This window comes from Pavona decussata, unplaced genomic scaffold (assembly GCF_977016875.1).
Source record: "Pavona decussata unplaced genomic scaffold, jaPavDecu1.1 SCAFFOLD_6, whole genome shotgun sequence".
Classification (NCBI taxonomy): Eukaryota; Metazoa; Cnidaria; class Anthozoa; order Scleractinia; family Agariciidae; genus Pavona; species Pavona decussata.
In genome coordinates, this window is record NW_028145430.1 from 278502 (window position 1) to 296811 (window position 18310).

General features: G+C 38.0%; 3 long non-coding RNA genes across 3 annotated transcripts in view; 2 read left to right on the forward strand and 1 right to left on the reverse strand.

Annotated features, from left to right (window-relative positions):
• The window catches only part of LOC146488994 (uncharacterized), a 377056-nt gene that overhangs the window by 195658 nt on the left and 163088 nt on the right, over nucleotides 1-18310 (reverse strand). The window lies entirely within an intron of this gene.
• The window catches only part of LOC146488999 (uncharacterized), a 360510-nt gene that overhangs the window by 155720 nt on the left and 186480 nt on the right, over nucleotides 1-18310 (forward strand). The window lies entirely within an intron of this gene.
• LOC146489013 (uncharacterized) lies at nucleotides 9773-11915 on the forward strand. Its single transcript, XR_014863744.1, has 2 exons — nucleotides 9773-10386; nucleotides 11674-11915. It is a non-coding gene; the product is annotated as an uncharacterized LOC146489013 (long non-coding RNA).

Below are 18310 nucleotides of genomic sequence, written 5' to 3' on the forward strand. Positions count from 1 at the left end.
TTTCCAGCTTGAACAATTGGCGATCTTAGCAATTACAAAAAAAGTGTGTGATGTTTACATTTTAGACGAAGAATTTGCCCCTGAAATACGGCAATCCGGCGTGCTTGGGAGGATCACGTGACACGTGCCAGAATATCGTAATACAGAGTCCGCTTGTTCAAAAGTCTCCATAACGCAAGGAAAACTTCGAGAAGATCTTTGGGAGTATTTTGAAAAACAATTTTCATGTCTCACTCCAGTTTTATCTTATCTATAAATGATATGGGAAGCCCGGCCGCTTTTTATTTTAATTTTTTTTGTCGCACTGCAACTTTTAGGGCCTTTTATACTGCCTAGGTTACAGATGAAAAAGTGAGAAAAGTACTTATATATTTGCAGTAAAAGCAAGTAATGATTAAGTTTATCGAAAATACAAATTCTATATATTTAGACTATTTTTGTTTTCCACCGTCATTACTTTGATAACGCGCTGAGAGGATTGCGTGACACGCACCAGACACCAAGAACATTTCCCACGCTTTCCATGTATAACCATACCAGCAGACATTTCGTCAAGATGAGCGATTTAAATGTGTTTGTTCTTTTCAGCAATATTGTAAGAGAGAATGCAACCTTTCGGCTCGAAACAAGAGCGCTAGATCTATTTTACTTGTCAAGAATTGTTCTAGTAGCACAAGAGAGCGCTTGTATGGCTGTTTTAAAACCTCCCGGGAAGGAGTAGAGGAAGACGGTAAATTATGTTTGGCCCGCGTTGGATTGCTCGAAGAGTCCGGAGAAGATCTCACGATTTGTCCCGCACACAGGAACGAATTTGGCTTGGGATGGCGGTCAAGTAAAGTTTGTAAATATCCTGAGCATCAGAGCAAACAGAAACCATACAGAGGGATATCCAGGGAGATGTCGAGAAAAATATACTTACACTTCGGCGTGCTTTGCGAGACTGGACAAGGTAACTCATTGTAATAATATAATAGAGAGGTTAAGCACCACGTTTACGGCAAAGGGCAAACGGCAGAAATGACCACGTGACCATGTTTATCCTTCATTTGCCGCTCGCTGTTTTCAGTTTCTCAGAAAAATTGAGTGTTTTTGCGTTAGAATTAAAGGCCAGAATTATCTTGTACTATTTTCATCTACGTACTCATATTTTCAAGAAAACATAAACGCGACTCTCGCGTTTGCCGTAAACGTGGTGCTTAATCTCCCTAATGTTGTGTTGAAATACCGGCTACATTTTAAAATGAACGCAGCATGAGATAAAATATAAGTTGTATGATGCTTCCGTGTTAAAATAGTATTATTTTGGTTTTCTAGGGATATGTAGGAAATGTTTATCTAATTACAGCGAGATGGTGCGCTGCTCCGAGAAGACAACTAGTAATACACAGGTAAAATACTGTGAAATTAAAACATTAGTGCTTCCAATAAATTTAGTTTTAGGCTATTATGCAACAATAAGGGAACATTTCACATACAGTTTTTATTTCGAAAAGTCGAGGCAGTGAGTACCAATGGAATGTATACTATACTCTATATGCAAGTGTATAAGGGGCAGACCATTTTTTGGTTGGGGAATGAAAAATTTTGAAATAAATTGTTTTCAGAACCGTTAACACTGAAATGAATTATTTGCAAGCGCAATGAACCAAACTATATTGTATGCAACCCCCCAAATAAATTGTTTGCTGCTGCAAAAAGGAAAAATAAGTTGTTTGCATGCAAAACAATTTTATTTCTTCCCCCCATCAGAAAAAAAAGGTCCGTGCCCAACAGTTTATATTTTGCGCGCTCAAAGCATGGTTATTATGGTTACAAGAAAAGACATGGTCGTTGTACCCTTCAACGCTAAAGACATCCGAAGAAGGTGAAATGTGAAGGATAATAAATTGACTGTGTTCCCACGGCACCCTATTTTCATAACGAGTGGAGAAATTTCATTTTGATAGGGGGCGCCTACTGCCGAGAGTTCGGAAAAAAAGCAGGGGGAGGATATACCGATAAAGAGATCTACAAGAGTAGAAGTGAGTATTTTTACTGCTGCGCCTGCAGCAATAAACTGATTACGTAGGTCGGCTAAATAAATATAAAACAATTAAAAAGCATGTGAACATCGACAGTGTCGAAGCGCGCAAAGCATTATGGATGTACCTTTTACTAAGGCGTGGTTGGAATAAAAGCGGACTTATTTCCGTCAAACTATTGGTAACTGAAAAATGTTCCTGCGTTGTGCGATTACATCCAATATTACTAGGAAACAAGGCCGCGTGTACATATTTCTGGTCTTGCAGGGCACCTGAAAATTAGCCTACTAGTATAAAGGACGGCTTATTATTTTGGGGGTGGGGAAAGGGAGAGATAAAAACTTTTGAAATAAATTGTTTACAGAGCCTTAAGCACTGAAATAATTTTTTTGCACGCGATAAACCGAAATAAATTGTTTGCAGCTGTATAAAGGAACCAAATAAATTGTTCGCAATCAAAAAATATTTCATCCCTTCCCCCCGCCAGAAAAATAACGATCCGTCCCTAATATATAGATAATTTTCTTTTCTTTGAAGAATCGACCGGGTATGTATAGGGAGGAACTGGAGCTTCCTCACCTTTCTGTGTTAGAAGACGAAATGTCGTAGCTGGTTGTCGAGGACGATGAAGAGTCGGAATACATGCCTACCCCTATGCGAAGAGAGCACTCCGGTTTAAAAGCACTAAACAGAAATATCAGCACGTTAACAGATGGCAGGGTCAGTCCAATCCGATTCCAGCTTACTCAACCACTAGCTGAGTGCGCAAAGAGTATGCAGTATTATATAAAGCGTAAAGCGGCAGAAGTTATCACCGCCAGCTTTAACTGCTTTGCCCCTGGGCAGTCAAAAGAGTTGTTTGATCTTGTTACCGTTCAGGCCGCAGGACCACAAGACGAAAGTCCTGGCGACAAGGTGATAAAGGAGCTGATTTCCCGTTTTTGTAAAGCATTACACGAAATCGCAGCTACAACAGATGATACCAGGCTTAACCATATGGCGGATAGACCAGGCAAGGAAGAATGCGGCAGTGGTTGGAGCCGGTGTTAGTGAGGAGCGGCAATCTGCTCACCCTACAACAGGCGGATGGGGATGATCATCGTATCTGTTAGTGACGGGCCATTAAAATTATTGTTAATTTTTTTTTTTGGCGGGAGGACTGAAACATTATGAAATTAATTGTTTTTGAAGAGCCGTAAACACCGAAGTAAATTGTTTGCAAGCGCGATAAACCGAAATAAATTGCTTACAAACGCCTGCCCCAATCACCCCCACCACCAACACCACCAGAAAAAAATAATGGTACGTCCCTTCGGGGTTAAAATCGTAGTCTGAGGTGTCCTTTGGAGTCTAAAAGTTGAATGAAAGGAAAACACGATTTTGCAAGAGATGAAATGCAAACTTCATATAATATAAGGTCTCTGCTTTGGCCTTTCTTTCTTTTCTTTCTTTAATTTTATTTACTATTTGCATTAATTTTATAGTTTGCTTGCTGTGATTATTCTGATGCCTAAAAAGTTCCATGCCAGCGGTAATACCCGTATAACTTGGGTATCCTGTGGTACTGATACTGTCAAAATAAAGATGGCGGATGTACAGATCGTTCTCGATGTGTAAAGAATTTTTTTTTTATTAGCTGGGATATCTTATCTATTCAAACGACTGATCATCCAAACAAGTGGCCAGTGTGAGTCTTAAAGAATCTCTGAGCAGTTTGCAGCAGCAGCCATCATTCTAAAATGTTGCTTACGGTTGTGTGTATAAAGTCAGCGACCGGACGGTAGTCTCCCGCGTACACCAGGTTTGGTAAGCTCACTTTTATTAGCACTCCAAATTGGATTTATTTCATCAGGTACATTTTATAAACCTAATATTGTATATTCAAATATAATATGAGCCCAGAATGTCTTCACCAGAATCAGTAGCATGTTTTACCAAATGTCAACAGATGTCATAGTCCGGCCTATTTTTCATTCGACCGTCATCGTGAGTGAAATACCGATACAAAATATCTGTTTCGCATGGCTATACGTACGTAACTTCACACAGATTTTATCACATTTATATACTCCTAAACAAATAAACTTTATGGAAATGGTGTAATTTTGAGCAGAAACGTGGCCGCATCCGTGCTATTTTAAGCGATTTTCACTAGAAATTCGAATCATGAAAAATCTCGATTTTTGAAGGTTTTCTTGAATGCATTATTATTTTCGAACACAGTTATGGCATCCTCCTCAAATTTAGTTGACTCGAATAAGTATACTATTCATTTTAAATTGGCAAAGATTCTTTATTATATCAGCATCCAATCGTCTCTGAGCAAGTTGTAAACTTCATGGGCGAATTTACCATGGTTTTACTTAAAATTGTGTGTCATTTCACCCGAACCACTGTATCTCGTGAACTATTCGGACTTTCGGAAAAATATTTGGCAGGCTTTTAAGTTGGACCAATAACAACATGTACACAAAATAGTATCAAATTCTGGAGGGTATCGTGTATACTCAAATTTTGATATTGCATGGATCTCACGTGGACACGTTCTTAATACTGTTTTTACTTAACTTGAAGTTTATGAGAAACTTCTCTTGGCTTCCCAATGCGTATAACTAACCTGAACAACGTATACAGTGTGTGGACTTGTTGACATCGCTGTCAACAAAATTTGAGCTTTCTTTTCCAAGAAGGTTCACAGCTTAAACTCGGAGGGTTTTTTTTATGAATATGGTTGAGGGACAGAATGAGCTTCAAAATACGTCTTGATCAACAAGAGTTTTTTAGCAGAGCTTCGCGCGCACCGAAGGCTCGCGCAGAGCCCATAGCTAGGAGATTTTAGTAAACCCATCGGTGCGAGAAATTTTGGTCTTTTATGACGTCACTTCGGTCCGACGGACCGTGCGTACGCTTCTCCATGTAAGCCAATATGAAATGAGACAGTCAAACCCCGGGTTAATCTTTCGGCGGGAAACTGCGTGGCCAACTGCGCTGCCGGCCGCGTTTCTTCGGGGGAAAGTTGCATCGCCAACAGCGTTTGAAAAAAAAAAATCATTTAGAAGGCGACAAAATACAAAGTCAGCTTCAATTTATAAATAAGTCTACAAACATGGAAAGCAAAGAAAGAGAAGTAGAAAGAGATCGAGAAAACAGGCGACGAAGAAGCGAAGTTAGACAGGAAAGAGAACAACTGAGAGTGCTATCAAACAGGCGAAATTTGAGAGAAACAACAAGAGAAAGCAAAGGACAGGGCTCGAAAAAACAGGCTGAATTTTAGTGAAGAACAGCGGGTAAAAAAGCAAGAAAGAAATCGAGAAAAGAGGCGGAATTTTAGTGAAGAGCAACGGGAAAAAGAGCCTGGGAGTGCTTGAGAGAGGAGGTGGATTTTTAGTGAAGAACAACGGGAAAAGAGCAAGAAAGAAATCGAGAAAAGAGACAACGAAATAGCGAGGAACAACAAGAAAGAAAGAAAGAAAGAAAGAAAGAAAGAAAGAAAGAAAGAAAGAAAGAAAGAAAGAAAGAAAGAAAGAAAGAAAGAAAGAAAGAAAGAAAGAAAGAAAGAAAGAAAGAAAGAAAGAAAGAAAGAAAGAAAGAAAGAAACTATATTACGTTTTCTTGAGACCACAGATATCGCCTACAGTAAATTACGTTAGCAAGGTTTCATTATGCATGGCCAGCAGTTTATCTGTTTTCAGTTTGTTTAATAGCACAGTAAAACACCAATGACAAACATCTCACAGCAACACGGCAAACTGAGAAATTTTCAGTATTTGTGGGTAAATCATATAGAATAAATATATAAGTAAATTACGACACAGAGTAAAATCAGTAAATCCACCGAATGCTTCTCAACAGACTTTGTGCGCTTAGGTTCGGATCGCGATCTTTTGACTTACCTGTGCTGGTACTTTCCCCCTCTCTGCCTAAAATTTAGCAGCCTTTTCAAAATCAAGTTAAAATTGGGTATCCAGAAAATGGATGAAACAAAAGAGGAAGAAAGTGTTTAATCAGATAACTTACATAAGATATTGTGTCCTTTACAAACAGCGTTTTCTCTTATGCCAACGAGTGCCAGATTACATTTTTTTCATTCGGTAATTTTTACCCCAAGTCACAGGGTCAGTTATTAAGAGACAGTTTAAACGGTGTTTAACAAAATCACGTTCTATTGTTATTTTCAATTTTGCCAACAGTCATATCTAAACATTATTGGCTGCTGCTGATGACAACAAGAAGAGTTGGAGGCCCACTGATTGTCCTAAGCTGCGGCCTAAGTTAGACTCTGTTTAAATAACTGGCCCATATATTTCACCATTAAATATCTATGTCTCCGTTATAAGAAACTTATTTTCAATTCCGCATGCCGGATTCCGGATTCCAGCTTTTAGTGCTGCCGTTCAGATTTGGCTTTCCAATGTACGGAATGTCATAGAATGTAAAGCAAGAATGAAAGCGGTAAGCTTCTTTTTGGAAGAAGATTCATTGCCATGTAGCAATTGATCATGCGAAACGTTAATTGTGCTTTTAAGAGGTTAATGGAATACGGCTTTTGATTGTAATGTGAACCTCAAGTGTTAATTAAGTATGAAGCCAATTATGGTTTGTTCTTGTTTGTGAATTGATGATTTTATATGTTTTCAGTGGAGGAAGAACAGCATGAGCTGGAATGTATACATGTTCAAGGAGGTGAAATTGAAAGAAATTAAAATCTGCAAGACGGCCTTGAGGTATCGCAGAACGTGTCGCCTGTTGAAAGAGATTCAGTTCGGTTTGGTCACAATAATGGAGGTAAAAACATTATAATGTATTCAGTGAGAGTGTGCTGTGGTTTGAGTGTGAGATTTTGAAGCCAATTGTAGTAGAATCTAGTCATACATGTACTTCGGTGACTAGTGCATCCCGAATATTTACCTACATAATATTTTGATTTGTTTTTTGTAGCTCCCAGCTGCGTATAAAAATTTTGTACTATAGGATTTCAGTTACCTGTAAGAGTTGGTTTTCTTCTGGTTTATGTGGGTACCATTGTGTTGTAGCCTGTATAACATATAAATATTGTGACTGCTATTGTTGGTATAATATTTAGCACTTTGCTGCATTATGCCCCAAAAATGTAAATCTCCAGGAGGGATGAGGAATTTGTAAGGTTATTTTTAAATTTGGCGCCAGATAATTTTTAAAAATTTATTGCTGTCATTACTGTCAAGAATAACATTGTATCCGATCCGTGTTATGAAATGCAGTTTAACTATACTTCAAATATATATTTCAAACAGGTACCAAAATTTGAACATTTTTGTAAAATAGAATTGAAATACATGGTGTTGCCTTCAAAATAGTCTTTAAATAATTCAAATACATTTTAAATACTTTCAAATCAGTTTTAAAATACAGTTGTTTTTGAAAGGGTTTGCAAAAAGAATAACTTCAACATTTGCCAATAAGCGGCAAATAGAATATCGAAATCGAGGACAGGGAAAGGCAAATATAATTTCCAGGCTATCCACAACAGTTTTGTTATAAAGTTGAAGAACTGAACATTGTGAACAAGCTCTGCAGTCAGCATGTCTACAGTGCTTCGGTTTTAATAACTACCCTCAGTTTATCCCAAGATATGACTATCATGTAACACAGACGACGATGCTACCCTGCTTTCTTTCAAACATTTTACGATGGAAAAGTAACAAAGCGGTCCTCCAACAATTGGCGGACAGCGGTAATAACTTGATTTAACTACAAAAGATGAAAGAACACAAATGAACGTAAAGACCCTCAGTGGTAATTGTACAGTGGGCTTTTGTCTTAGGGTAAAACGGTTTTTCAAAGGGTTATTTCCCCCAAGGGTGTTTGTTGGCGATTAGGCATTTTTCCCATGATTAAGTGGTAAACTTTTCCTTTAGGGTAATTTGTCGACTTGGGGGTCATTTCCGATTCTTTTTTGACGATTTGTCGACGACTTCAGGTTACACTATTTTGCCTTATGTTTTCTTAACTTGAATTAAGTTGAAAGTAATCATTTTGGGTCCAATTGTCGCCGCATAAGACAATCCGATGAAACTGAGGTCAGCGTAAAAGATGGCACGAGATGTATTGGAGTAAACCACCTAATATAAGAAAAATGGCATTAAATTTATCGTAAAATACGGCGAACCCGAACAAAACGGGAATTAAATGAAGTTAGCTCTTTTATAAAGCTTTATTTTGAAGAAAGGATCAACGCATCAGCATCAATTACGCGCAACTTACTTCGCTCTTCGCTTTCCTTGTTGCAAAGAGTCCTTCGACAACAAAATATTCACCACTAAAAATATTTTTTCTTCGGAATTCTGTTTTATGTACGGCAGCCCTTGAAAAATTGCCGAGATCTCGGTAAAAATTCCTACTGTGAGAGTACCTCAACCTTCTACTCGCCGCAGCAGCCATTGATGGCCAGTGCGATGAGGCGAGAAATGAAACTATATCTCCTCCATAGCAACTGTAAACAACAGCTGTAAAATCGTTGATTGACGGATTATGAACTCTTGAAAATATGACCGCCCACCTATGTCTCGAATTCGGATAAGGTCTGTATTGTTTTAAAGATGTTCGGGAACCATAAGACATAAAGTGGTGTTTCAACAAGTGTCTCAACAAAGACGGGGGCAAAAAAAACGTGGAAACAAATGAGTAATTTGTGGACGATACAGAAGACAGTTTAACAACACAGATCTACTGGTAAGACATTTTATCACGTTAACGGAACCCAACGTTGTCATTTCTTTTTTTTTATTTGCTGAAAGCTAAAAACTTCCTGCCCGTAGTGATTTTTGCTAGTTGCGTAATTTCCCTTTTTGGCATAAAGCTTGTTTTTCTTTGGTTGAACTTTAGTTGACATTGATCTTAACCACATCAGAAATTTTCCTGCAAAAGAAATATTTCTTTCCTAAAAGGCGGAAAGCGGGTATATAATATAGCATTTCTTGTGCTTGGTAGTTAATAGACCTTTATCACTCGGCAGCCATGTTAAGTCTTAGGAGAATAAAAGCTTTGTTTTTGCACGGCAAGCTTCGACCAGACGCAAATTCAGCGCGAGGCTTGCCGCGCAAAAACAACACTTTTTATTCTCCAAAAACTGAACATGGCCGCCGAGCGATAATGGTCTATAGAAGGGGAAGTTAATTTGCTATCAAAATATGAACATGACTACCGCACCCAACGGCTGCCCGTCTCCGTAGAATACTTGATCGGAAGAACACAATCACCTCAGATATAAGCATTAAGGAGCCAGGAGCCTTTTTTTCTATGAAATTTTAAGAACATTCAGTTTTATTTCCACGTAATAATAAGTGTTGAAACCATGTACACTATAATGTTACGTAATAATTCATAAAATTGTAAGATGCATTGCTATTCATCTGTCATCAATATCATCGTAGCTGTCATCAATGTACAAATACCATGATAATTCACACGGAAACGAAGGTGAGGACACAAACTTTTGTTGTATAATCTATCTTTGAACGCATTTCGTAAGTGTTCCTGTGTTGGAAGTATTTGTGGTTTTCTTTGTCGCTCACCGCCTTTGGTTATATGCAAAGTTCAAGCTACTGTCAACATATTTTTGGACACGTTTTTCAAAGAAACATCTTGAATTACAAAAGTCACACCCGCACCGATTTCCGACAATTTTTTTTAGGCGCTGAGACTCCCGGTATGAGGGCTGGATCGTTTTTTAAAAAAGTCATCAAAACTGTCACTGCTTGAAAAGTATCGAAAAACAACTACCTTTTACAGACCCGCATTTACCAAGCCATAACACAACACTATTTGGTATCAGTAAAATAAAGTTATCGCGCATTACCCGCACACCAACACTGCTGAATGAAGAATATTGGTAAGACTGGACATGGCCTACTCAATATAGTAAACATATTAGCCTTCAGTTGAGTTCCTGATCTTCAGGTAAATTAACAAACTGGGGATCTTTTAACGTTACGTGTCAAAAATGCAGCAGATCAGAAAAGGTGAAATCAAAGGTATCGATTTTCTTTTATTTGTCGGGCTATATACGCTAGGCCAACAGTTAACTGATACTTCCAGAACAATTTCAGAATCCGAGCTGCACGTAACTAAAGTGCTTTGCACTTTCTTTAAACAAAGACTCAGCAATGGATTCAAAGCGCCTCCTCATCTTGTTAACTTTGTTGCTGTTTGTGATATGCGTTCTGATGAACCAGTTAGAGGCTTTTGAACTGCGGCCGCCAAGAAAGAGGAAACGAAGATGTTTCAGAAGGCGAAAAAGGTGTCCGAGAACAAGAGGTAAAAGAGAAACAACGGCAGATGATATCAAGCCTTTAGACATGAACCATGTGTCGACTCGACAATCTTGGTAGGTGATCAGCGTTATAAGCTCCAAAAATCTTTCGTTAAAGTTTCCAAAATCGGCACAAAAGTATCTACTGAAATGAGCAAAAGACTGAAGATCATTAAAATGAAGAATTTTCTTTATACATGTAGATATTTTAAATGTTCGTTACTTGTTCTAATTGTAATAATAACGGGCATTAAAACATGTTTTCGGAAAACACAAACGTTCGGCTCATGTAGGTGAAAATCTTATGAAAACGAATAAAGGCCTGAATTATGAATAAAGGCCTGAAATATGAATAAAAACTCTTTCAAGCCATTCAGAAAGCGAATATAAGCTAGCTAAATTGGAAGGAAGTTCTTCTGTTTCTAAAATTTTCAGCCATGCGAATCCGAACAGATCCTTCTGTGTTAGCGTACTTCCAATCCCTTTGATAGATTTGAAATCGACCTTGGAAAACGGAAGGTGACGTATAATTCACCTTTCTAGTTAAATATTCTCGTTTGTCCGACCCGTGATAAATGGGTTAGCGTCAGATTCGAGTCAAGTCTTATATCAGATGTGGGGAGTTTGTCTTAATGATATCATTTTATTTTATATTATTGTCCAAGTATTTAAGACGATATTGCTTCTTAAGGACACTTTATGTGGCTGTCTTTTCGTGGTGATTGTTGGTGACCCACAGGTTCCCTAATTAAGATATGAACATACACCATTCAGCTTTCACAGTCTTCAATCGGGATTCCGTAAAAATGGTAATTTTGCAGTAGAAATAAAAATCCCCTCCGAGAGAAATATTAAAATTTTGTAATTAAACAGCATCTTTCACAATGAGATTGTGTGATCGAGTGATGTTGTAGTGATCGAGTGACGTTGTAACTATAAATCTGGAAAGAGTTATCATTTTTTTTTTTTTTTTATCATAACAATGTCACTGAAATGAAAAGTTTCTAAATACACAGAGCATTGTGAAGATCCGGAAGATTGTAGGGTAGTCATTTCGGAACTGACGCTAGTAGATTCATCAACACCAAGAGATGGATAATTTGTCCATTATATTAGCACAAATTTCAGACATATTCAACTCAACGCCATATATCGAGGATTATTTTTCTTCCTTACGGAAACGGATATCATAGATCTTGGCGATAGGCTCCCAACGCTGGTATAGCAAACGCAAATGTCAGAAACATGACGATTTTCTACTTGTGGTTTGTGTAGTTCGGTGTGTTTGATTAATTTGTCCTTTTACTGTCAACATCTTGTTAGATTGTTTGTGTTAATTTTGTTTGCTGTTTTCTTCATTAGGCTTCAGAGGAGAAATAAGATGCCAACCTTCAGACGTAAATACTTAATCTCTGATTTACAAACTTCCTAACGTGAAATATCAATGGAACATTTCTGGAAACCGTGTAGTGCGTAAAGGGTACAAGCTCACTTTTTATCTTGTAAAGTGTGAAGCCGGAGAACTTAATTTAGATGCCAATGTAAGATTCCATGTATTCCTTGAAATATTCTAGAAGTAAAAAAATATATATAAGTTGTTTTAATAGATTGTTTTTTTTTTATTTTTAATTTTTTTTTTCTAATTGTAATAACGGGCATGTAAACATGTTTTCGGGAAACGCAAACCTACAGCTCATGCAGGTGAAAATCTTATAAAAACGCATAAAGACCCTAGTATCTCGAATTGAATTGTGAAGAAAAACACTTTCAAGCCGTTCAGAAAGCGAAATTAAGCTGGCTTAATTGGGGGGAAGTTCCTCTGTTTCTAAAATTATCAGCTAAGCAAATCAGAACAGATCCTTCTGTGTTAGTGTACTTCCAATCCCTTTGATAGAGCTGAAAGCGATCTTAATTGGAAAAGGGAAGATTACGTTTAATTCACCTTTCCAGTTAAATATTCTCGTTTGTCCGACCCCTGTTAAATGGGTTAGCGTCAGATTCATAAGACTTGTTCTGGAATAAGCTACAAAAAAAAAAAAAAAAAACAAAAAAACAAAAAAAAAAAAAAAAAAAAAAAAAAACAATCGGTGAACTACTGGAATTAAGTCTTATTCCAGATGTGAGGAGTTTGTCTTAATAAAATCATTTTATTGTATCTTATTGTACAAGTATTTAACACGATATTGCTTCTTGAGGACACTAAACGCGGTTGTCTTTTCGTGGTGGTTGTTGTCGACCCACGGTTTCCCTAATTAAGATGTCAACATACACCATTGAGCTTTACAGTGTTCAATCGGTATTCGATAAACATTGTCATTTTACAGTAGAAAAAATAATAAATCCCCTGCGAGAGAAATATTATACTGTATTTAAAAGTTTGTAATCAAACGGCATCTTTCACAATGGGATTGTGTCATCGAGTGATGTTGCCGCATTAACTATCCTGAGTAGAAATGTGGAAGGAATTATCATTCTTTTTTATCATAACAATGTCACCAAAATGAAAAGTTTATAAATACACGGAGCAGTGTAAGCAATCCGGCAGATTGTAGAGTAGTCGTTTCGGAACTTCCGCTAGTAGATTCAGTAACACCAAAGATGGATAATATATCCATGAAATAAGCACAATAGATTACACGTTCAACTAAACTGCTTGAAATCGGGGATTTTTTTTTTATTTTTCGTGGAAACGGATGTGATAGATCCTGGCGATGGGCTCTCAACGCTGAAACGAAACCGAAACCGAAACCGTGCGTGCAGTGCGCTGAGGGTGCAAGCTCATTATGAATATTGTAAATTGCGAAGCCAGAGCACTGAATTAGGATGCCAACTTAAGATTCCATGTATTCCTAAACTATCCTAGAAGTCAAACCAAATATGTTGTTCTAATAAACTGATTTTTTAACGTAGCTGTCAGCTATGTACCAACAGCGTGAAAGTTCACACGGAAACAGAGGCGAGGACGCAATCTTTTGTTGCATAATCCATCTATTACGCATTTCGTAAGTGTTCCTGTGTTGAAAGTAGCTTTGGTTTTCTTTCTCGCTCACCGCCTTTAGTTTTCTTTCAAGCCAAGCTCACATAAAGACATTTTTAGACACGTTTTTCAAAAAAAGAAACATCTCCAATTTATAAAAGAGACACTCGCATCGATTTCTGACCTTTTTTTTTTTTTTCAGGCGCTGGTACTCCAGGAATGAACATCGGTCGCTTTTTAAAGACACAATCACAACAGAAATTGCTTGAAAAAGTATCAATAAACACTTCCTTTTTAGACTATTTGGTATCAGCTAAATGAAGATATGGCGCATTGCCCGCTAGACTGCAAGCAGTCCCTTTTGGTTAGTCGAGATGGTGTGCTCATAGCGCAGCGAGTCTGGAGCGAGGAGAAATAAACGAGAAGAGCCCCCTTCCGCTCGTTCGCTCTAGTTTTTTTTTCGCGATCGGCTATTTCGCGCGACCTCTCGACTATCCAGAAAGGGACTGCTTGCAGTCTAATTGCCCGCAAACAAACACTGCTGAATGCAGCATATTAGGAAGACTGAGCATGGAGTACTCAATATGGTAGAGGTCTTAGCCATCGATCTTCTCCTGTCAATTGCCCTTAACGACCTGAAAGGAATCTTGGGAAACAGAAGGTAACGCCTGAAATTTTTGTCTCGTTAAATTTCTTGATTGCTTAATAATATTATTGCTTGAGTCAAGTGTTGTTCCAGATGTGAAGAGTTAGTGCTTTTAGAAAATAATTTCATTGGTGTTAGTGTGCAAGTATTTAAGAGCGCCTGTCTGTAAAAATCAGACAAATTTTAAATTTCGTGGCAAGGGTGGAAAATTCGATTTCTTTCATATTTTAATGTCAGATAGGCTAGGATATAACTAAAATCACTGTATAGTTTTTTCTGTGAAATATCATTTTATTTCAAAGAAAAATGCAAATAACGAAAATCCGTTAAAATCGTCATTTGAGGCGCTAAATTATTACACGGGTTTGAGAGCCTCGCGTGCGAGAACAAATCATTTTAGTGCTTTTAAAACACTAACATCTTTTTTTACAATCTTTAAATATCCGTTTGAAATGATTTTGGGAAATATTGCGTCGTTCTGTGTATGTGAAATAATTTAATTTCGAAGGCATACAATTCACTGCAGTAAAAGTACTTCGTGAATAAAATTAATTTTCACCATGTGCGAAACCTTCAAATCGATTAAGCTTCTGGTGGTTGAATGTTAGAAGGATGATCTATACATTCCTGTAAAAATTTCTTTGGGCAAATGATGAAGAGCGACGTGAGAGCTTTTCAAAGTCCGTACAAAATGCAAATATTTGACCCCCCGCGGTAAACTTTGAAGTCGCGGGTCAGACAAAATTTTTAGTCCGTGTTCATGTCTTGACCCATATTATGTTAAAGTAAGCACATAGAAAAACATTTCGAAATGTTCTAACCTTATAATATGCTTAAAGACAGGTCCAAATGCCATTTTAGCACGATTCTCTGGTCGTTCGTCGCATAAGTTTAAGCCGGCTGTTTGTATTAAACGTCCGATGTAGTCACCACGCAAACTCGTGGAATACAAATCTTTGATCAACTTTCGGTGCACTTCATCAAGACTGCATCTTCTTCGAGGGCTAAGTCATTTGTGAGTATTGCTTGGTTTACAGTGCACAAAAACATTACATTTGATCGCTGCTAGAATGACAAAAAATGTCGGCGCTTTCAGTCCATCTTTATCTATCTTGCATTGCAGGGAGCTGTTTGTTCGTCACGCAATACAATGTCCTGGATATTTTAGGGGGGTGGAGGAGGGTGAAAATGTGAATTGCTTGATAACTGAACATGAGGATGCTCAAGGCAACAACAACAGCAACAACAACAACAACAATTAAAAAAGTGATACCTTTCGTTATGTTATTTTTCCCTTGCTAAAATCCAGATAATTTATGTATTTGCGAACTCATTTTCGCGCACAGGCATGGCTGTTGGGAACGTTGCCATTGCGAGGGTGGGGAGGGGGGAATAAGATTTTACTAAACAGTATCAGTATTTACTGATGAAGATCACTACACATTCTTTAGCTAGTTCTTTCCATCTTTAAATGCAATAGATCCTAGTATGAAACCAAAAATATCCCTCATTGCAGGCATCTGTTTGTCATACTAGTATGCCATGGGCATGGGCGAGGACTAAAATGCTTGAAGGCTGCACTCGGTACTAGTCCTTGAACTAGTACATACTCTAGGTTCTGAAACGCAGAACTGCAAAATTAAAAAAAAAAACGATTTATTTAATGAATTTCGTCTTTCCTTGCTTGCTTTATCTTTGGTAAGCCCCAATATTAATTTATCACTGGTTGCAGGCTAGCACTATTCTTAGACAGTGTTAGATATAACAGCTTTTCGGGCCTTATTTTTCTTATACTTCTCTTAGTTATGCTAATCCGTTCACCAAAACTTGAAAAAAAATTACCTCAACTAAACAGCTTGCGCAACTTCTATAACAGCTTGTAAGTGGTAGGTTAATAGACTGGACATAACTCCGATCGCTGCAGGTAAGTGTGCTGTCCTTGACAGGTAGATAGGGCTAGTAACAGGTTATGGCGGTCCGTTGACATAACTCAAGCCAGGAGCAGAATTGGCTCCTATATATTGACTAATAAATGCAGTCTGAAATGTGAAGAGTGCTCTTTTTCCAATCTGATGGGCGACACTTAGGGCCTAGTTAATGCCGTATTACTTACGGACCAGAGGAGGGGTGGGGTGGGGAAGGGCATGGGAGGAGATTGGTATAAAACCAGCCTGTAATAAATTATCTCCCTTCGAGTTACTGTTATACCTTCACTTTCCTTGCCTAATTCATAAACCAATCATCATGCCACATGATGGTTTCGGCCTCAAATTTGATACGCTCTCCTCCCCTCCATTTATCTAATTTTGAAAACAAGTAAGCACCCCACACCGTCTCCCCCATCCCTCACAAAAAAAAATGTTCCAATCCTTCAGTTGATAATAATAACCGGTTTTTATGTGCTGCTGGCGTGGGGTGGGGCTTATTTACCGAGGAATGAAAAAATGGGTGATTCAATGTGCTCCTAGGATAACTCAGGAAAACAAACGAACGGCAATATTTTTCACAGGGGTGCGTTCTTTCATTGCTAATTATCAACTATTTATACGGGAAATGCGCTATTCGGGGTCATCTGCGTGAAGAAAAAAAATGAATTTTCTCTTCGCCTGTTTGGTTTCATACTAGGATCTACTGTATTAAAAGAACTAGCTTAAGGATGTAGTTATCTCCATCGGTAAGTACTGATACTATTTTCGTAACATGTAACATCTACCCTACCTCCCCCCCCCCCCCCCCCCCCCCCACCCCGAACGCTCCTAACAAGCCAGCCCGCGCGCACAAACGAATTCGTGAATGAATAAATTATCTGGATTTAAGCAAGGAAAAAGAACGTAACTAAAGGTATTACAATCTTAATTGTTGTTGTTGCCTTGGGTATACCTGTTCAGTAATCAAGCATTTTCGCTTTTTTCACCCTCCTCCACCCCCCTAAAGTGGCCATGAGTGGTATTGCGTGACGAACAAACGGCTTCCTGCAATGCAAAATAGATTGAACATCCTGAAAGAGCCGACATTTTTTGTCATTCTAGCAGCGATCAGATGTTATATTTTCGTGCACTGTAAACCAAGCAATACTTCACAAATGACTTAGCCATTGAAAAAGATGCAGTCTTGATGAAATGCGCCGAAAGTTGATCAAAGATTTGTATTCGACCAGTTTGCTTGGTGTACATCGGACGTTTGATACAAACAGCCGGCTTAAACTTATGCGACGAACGACCAGAGAATCGAGCTAAAATGGCATTTGGACCTGTCTTTACGCATATTATAAGGTTAGAACATTTCGAAATGTTTTTCTGTGTGCTTACTTTAACGTAATATGGGTCAAGACATGAACACGGACTAAAAATTATGTCTGACCCGCGACTTCAAAGTTTACCGCGAGGGGTCAAATATTTGCATTTTGTACGGACTTTGAAAAGCTCTCACGTCGCTCTTCATCATTTGCCCAAAGAAATTTTTACAGGAATGTATAGATCATCCTTCTAACATTCAACCACCAGAAGCTTAATCGATTTGAAGGTTTCGCACATGGTGAAAATTAATTTTATTCACGAAGTACTTTTACTGCAGTGAATTGTATGCCTTCGAAATTAAATTATTTCACATACACAGAACGACGCAATATTTCCCAAAATCATTTCAAACGGATATTTAAAGATTTTAAAAAAAGATTTTAGTGTTTTAAAAGCGGTAAAATGATTTGTTCTCGCACGCGAGGCTCTCAAACCCGTGTAATAATTTAGCGCCTCAAATGACGATTTTAACGGATTTTCGTTATTTGCATTTTTCTTTGAAATAAAATGATATTTCACAGAAAAAACTACACAGTGATTTTAGTTATATCCTAGCCTATCTGACATTAAAATTTGAAAGAAATCGAATTTTCCACCCTTGCCGCGATATGTTTGATTTTTACGGACAGGCGCTCTTAACATGACATTGCTTCTTGAATTTATTTAACGTGGCTGTCCTTTTGCAGTGATTGTTGATGAGACATGATTTCCCCTAATTGAGATATGGACATAAAACACTGACCTTACAGTCTTCAATCGGGATTCTATAGACATGGTCAATTTACAGCAGAGTTGTTAGGTAAGGACCACAGCTTCCGGATTTTTGCGTGGGAATATCATTATTTTGCGGGGAAATAAACCAACGCCGAGGACGTCATCGCCTATTGTCTTGATCTCATGAATAAAATGCGGTGGATTCTCATTAACGTCACATTAATCAGAGGTTGACGTCATGTTTTATTTTAGCCATACCGACAGGTTATACAGGCTTACGGCAGTCATGGTCAGTATAACCGGTTTTTGAATTTATTATTGGATACATAACATCATAGTTTACTTTCATTGTGCTTAAGCGACTTT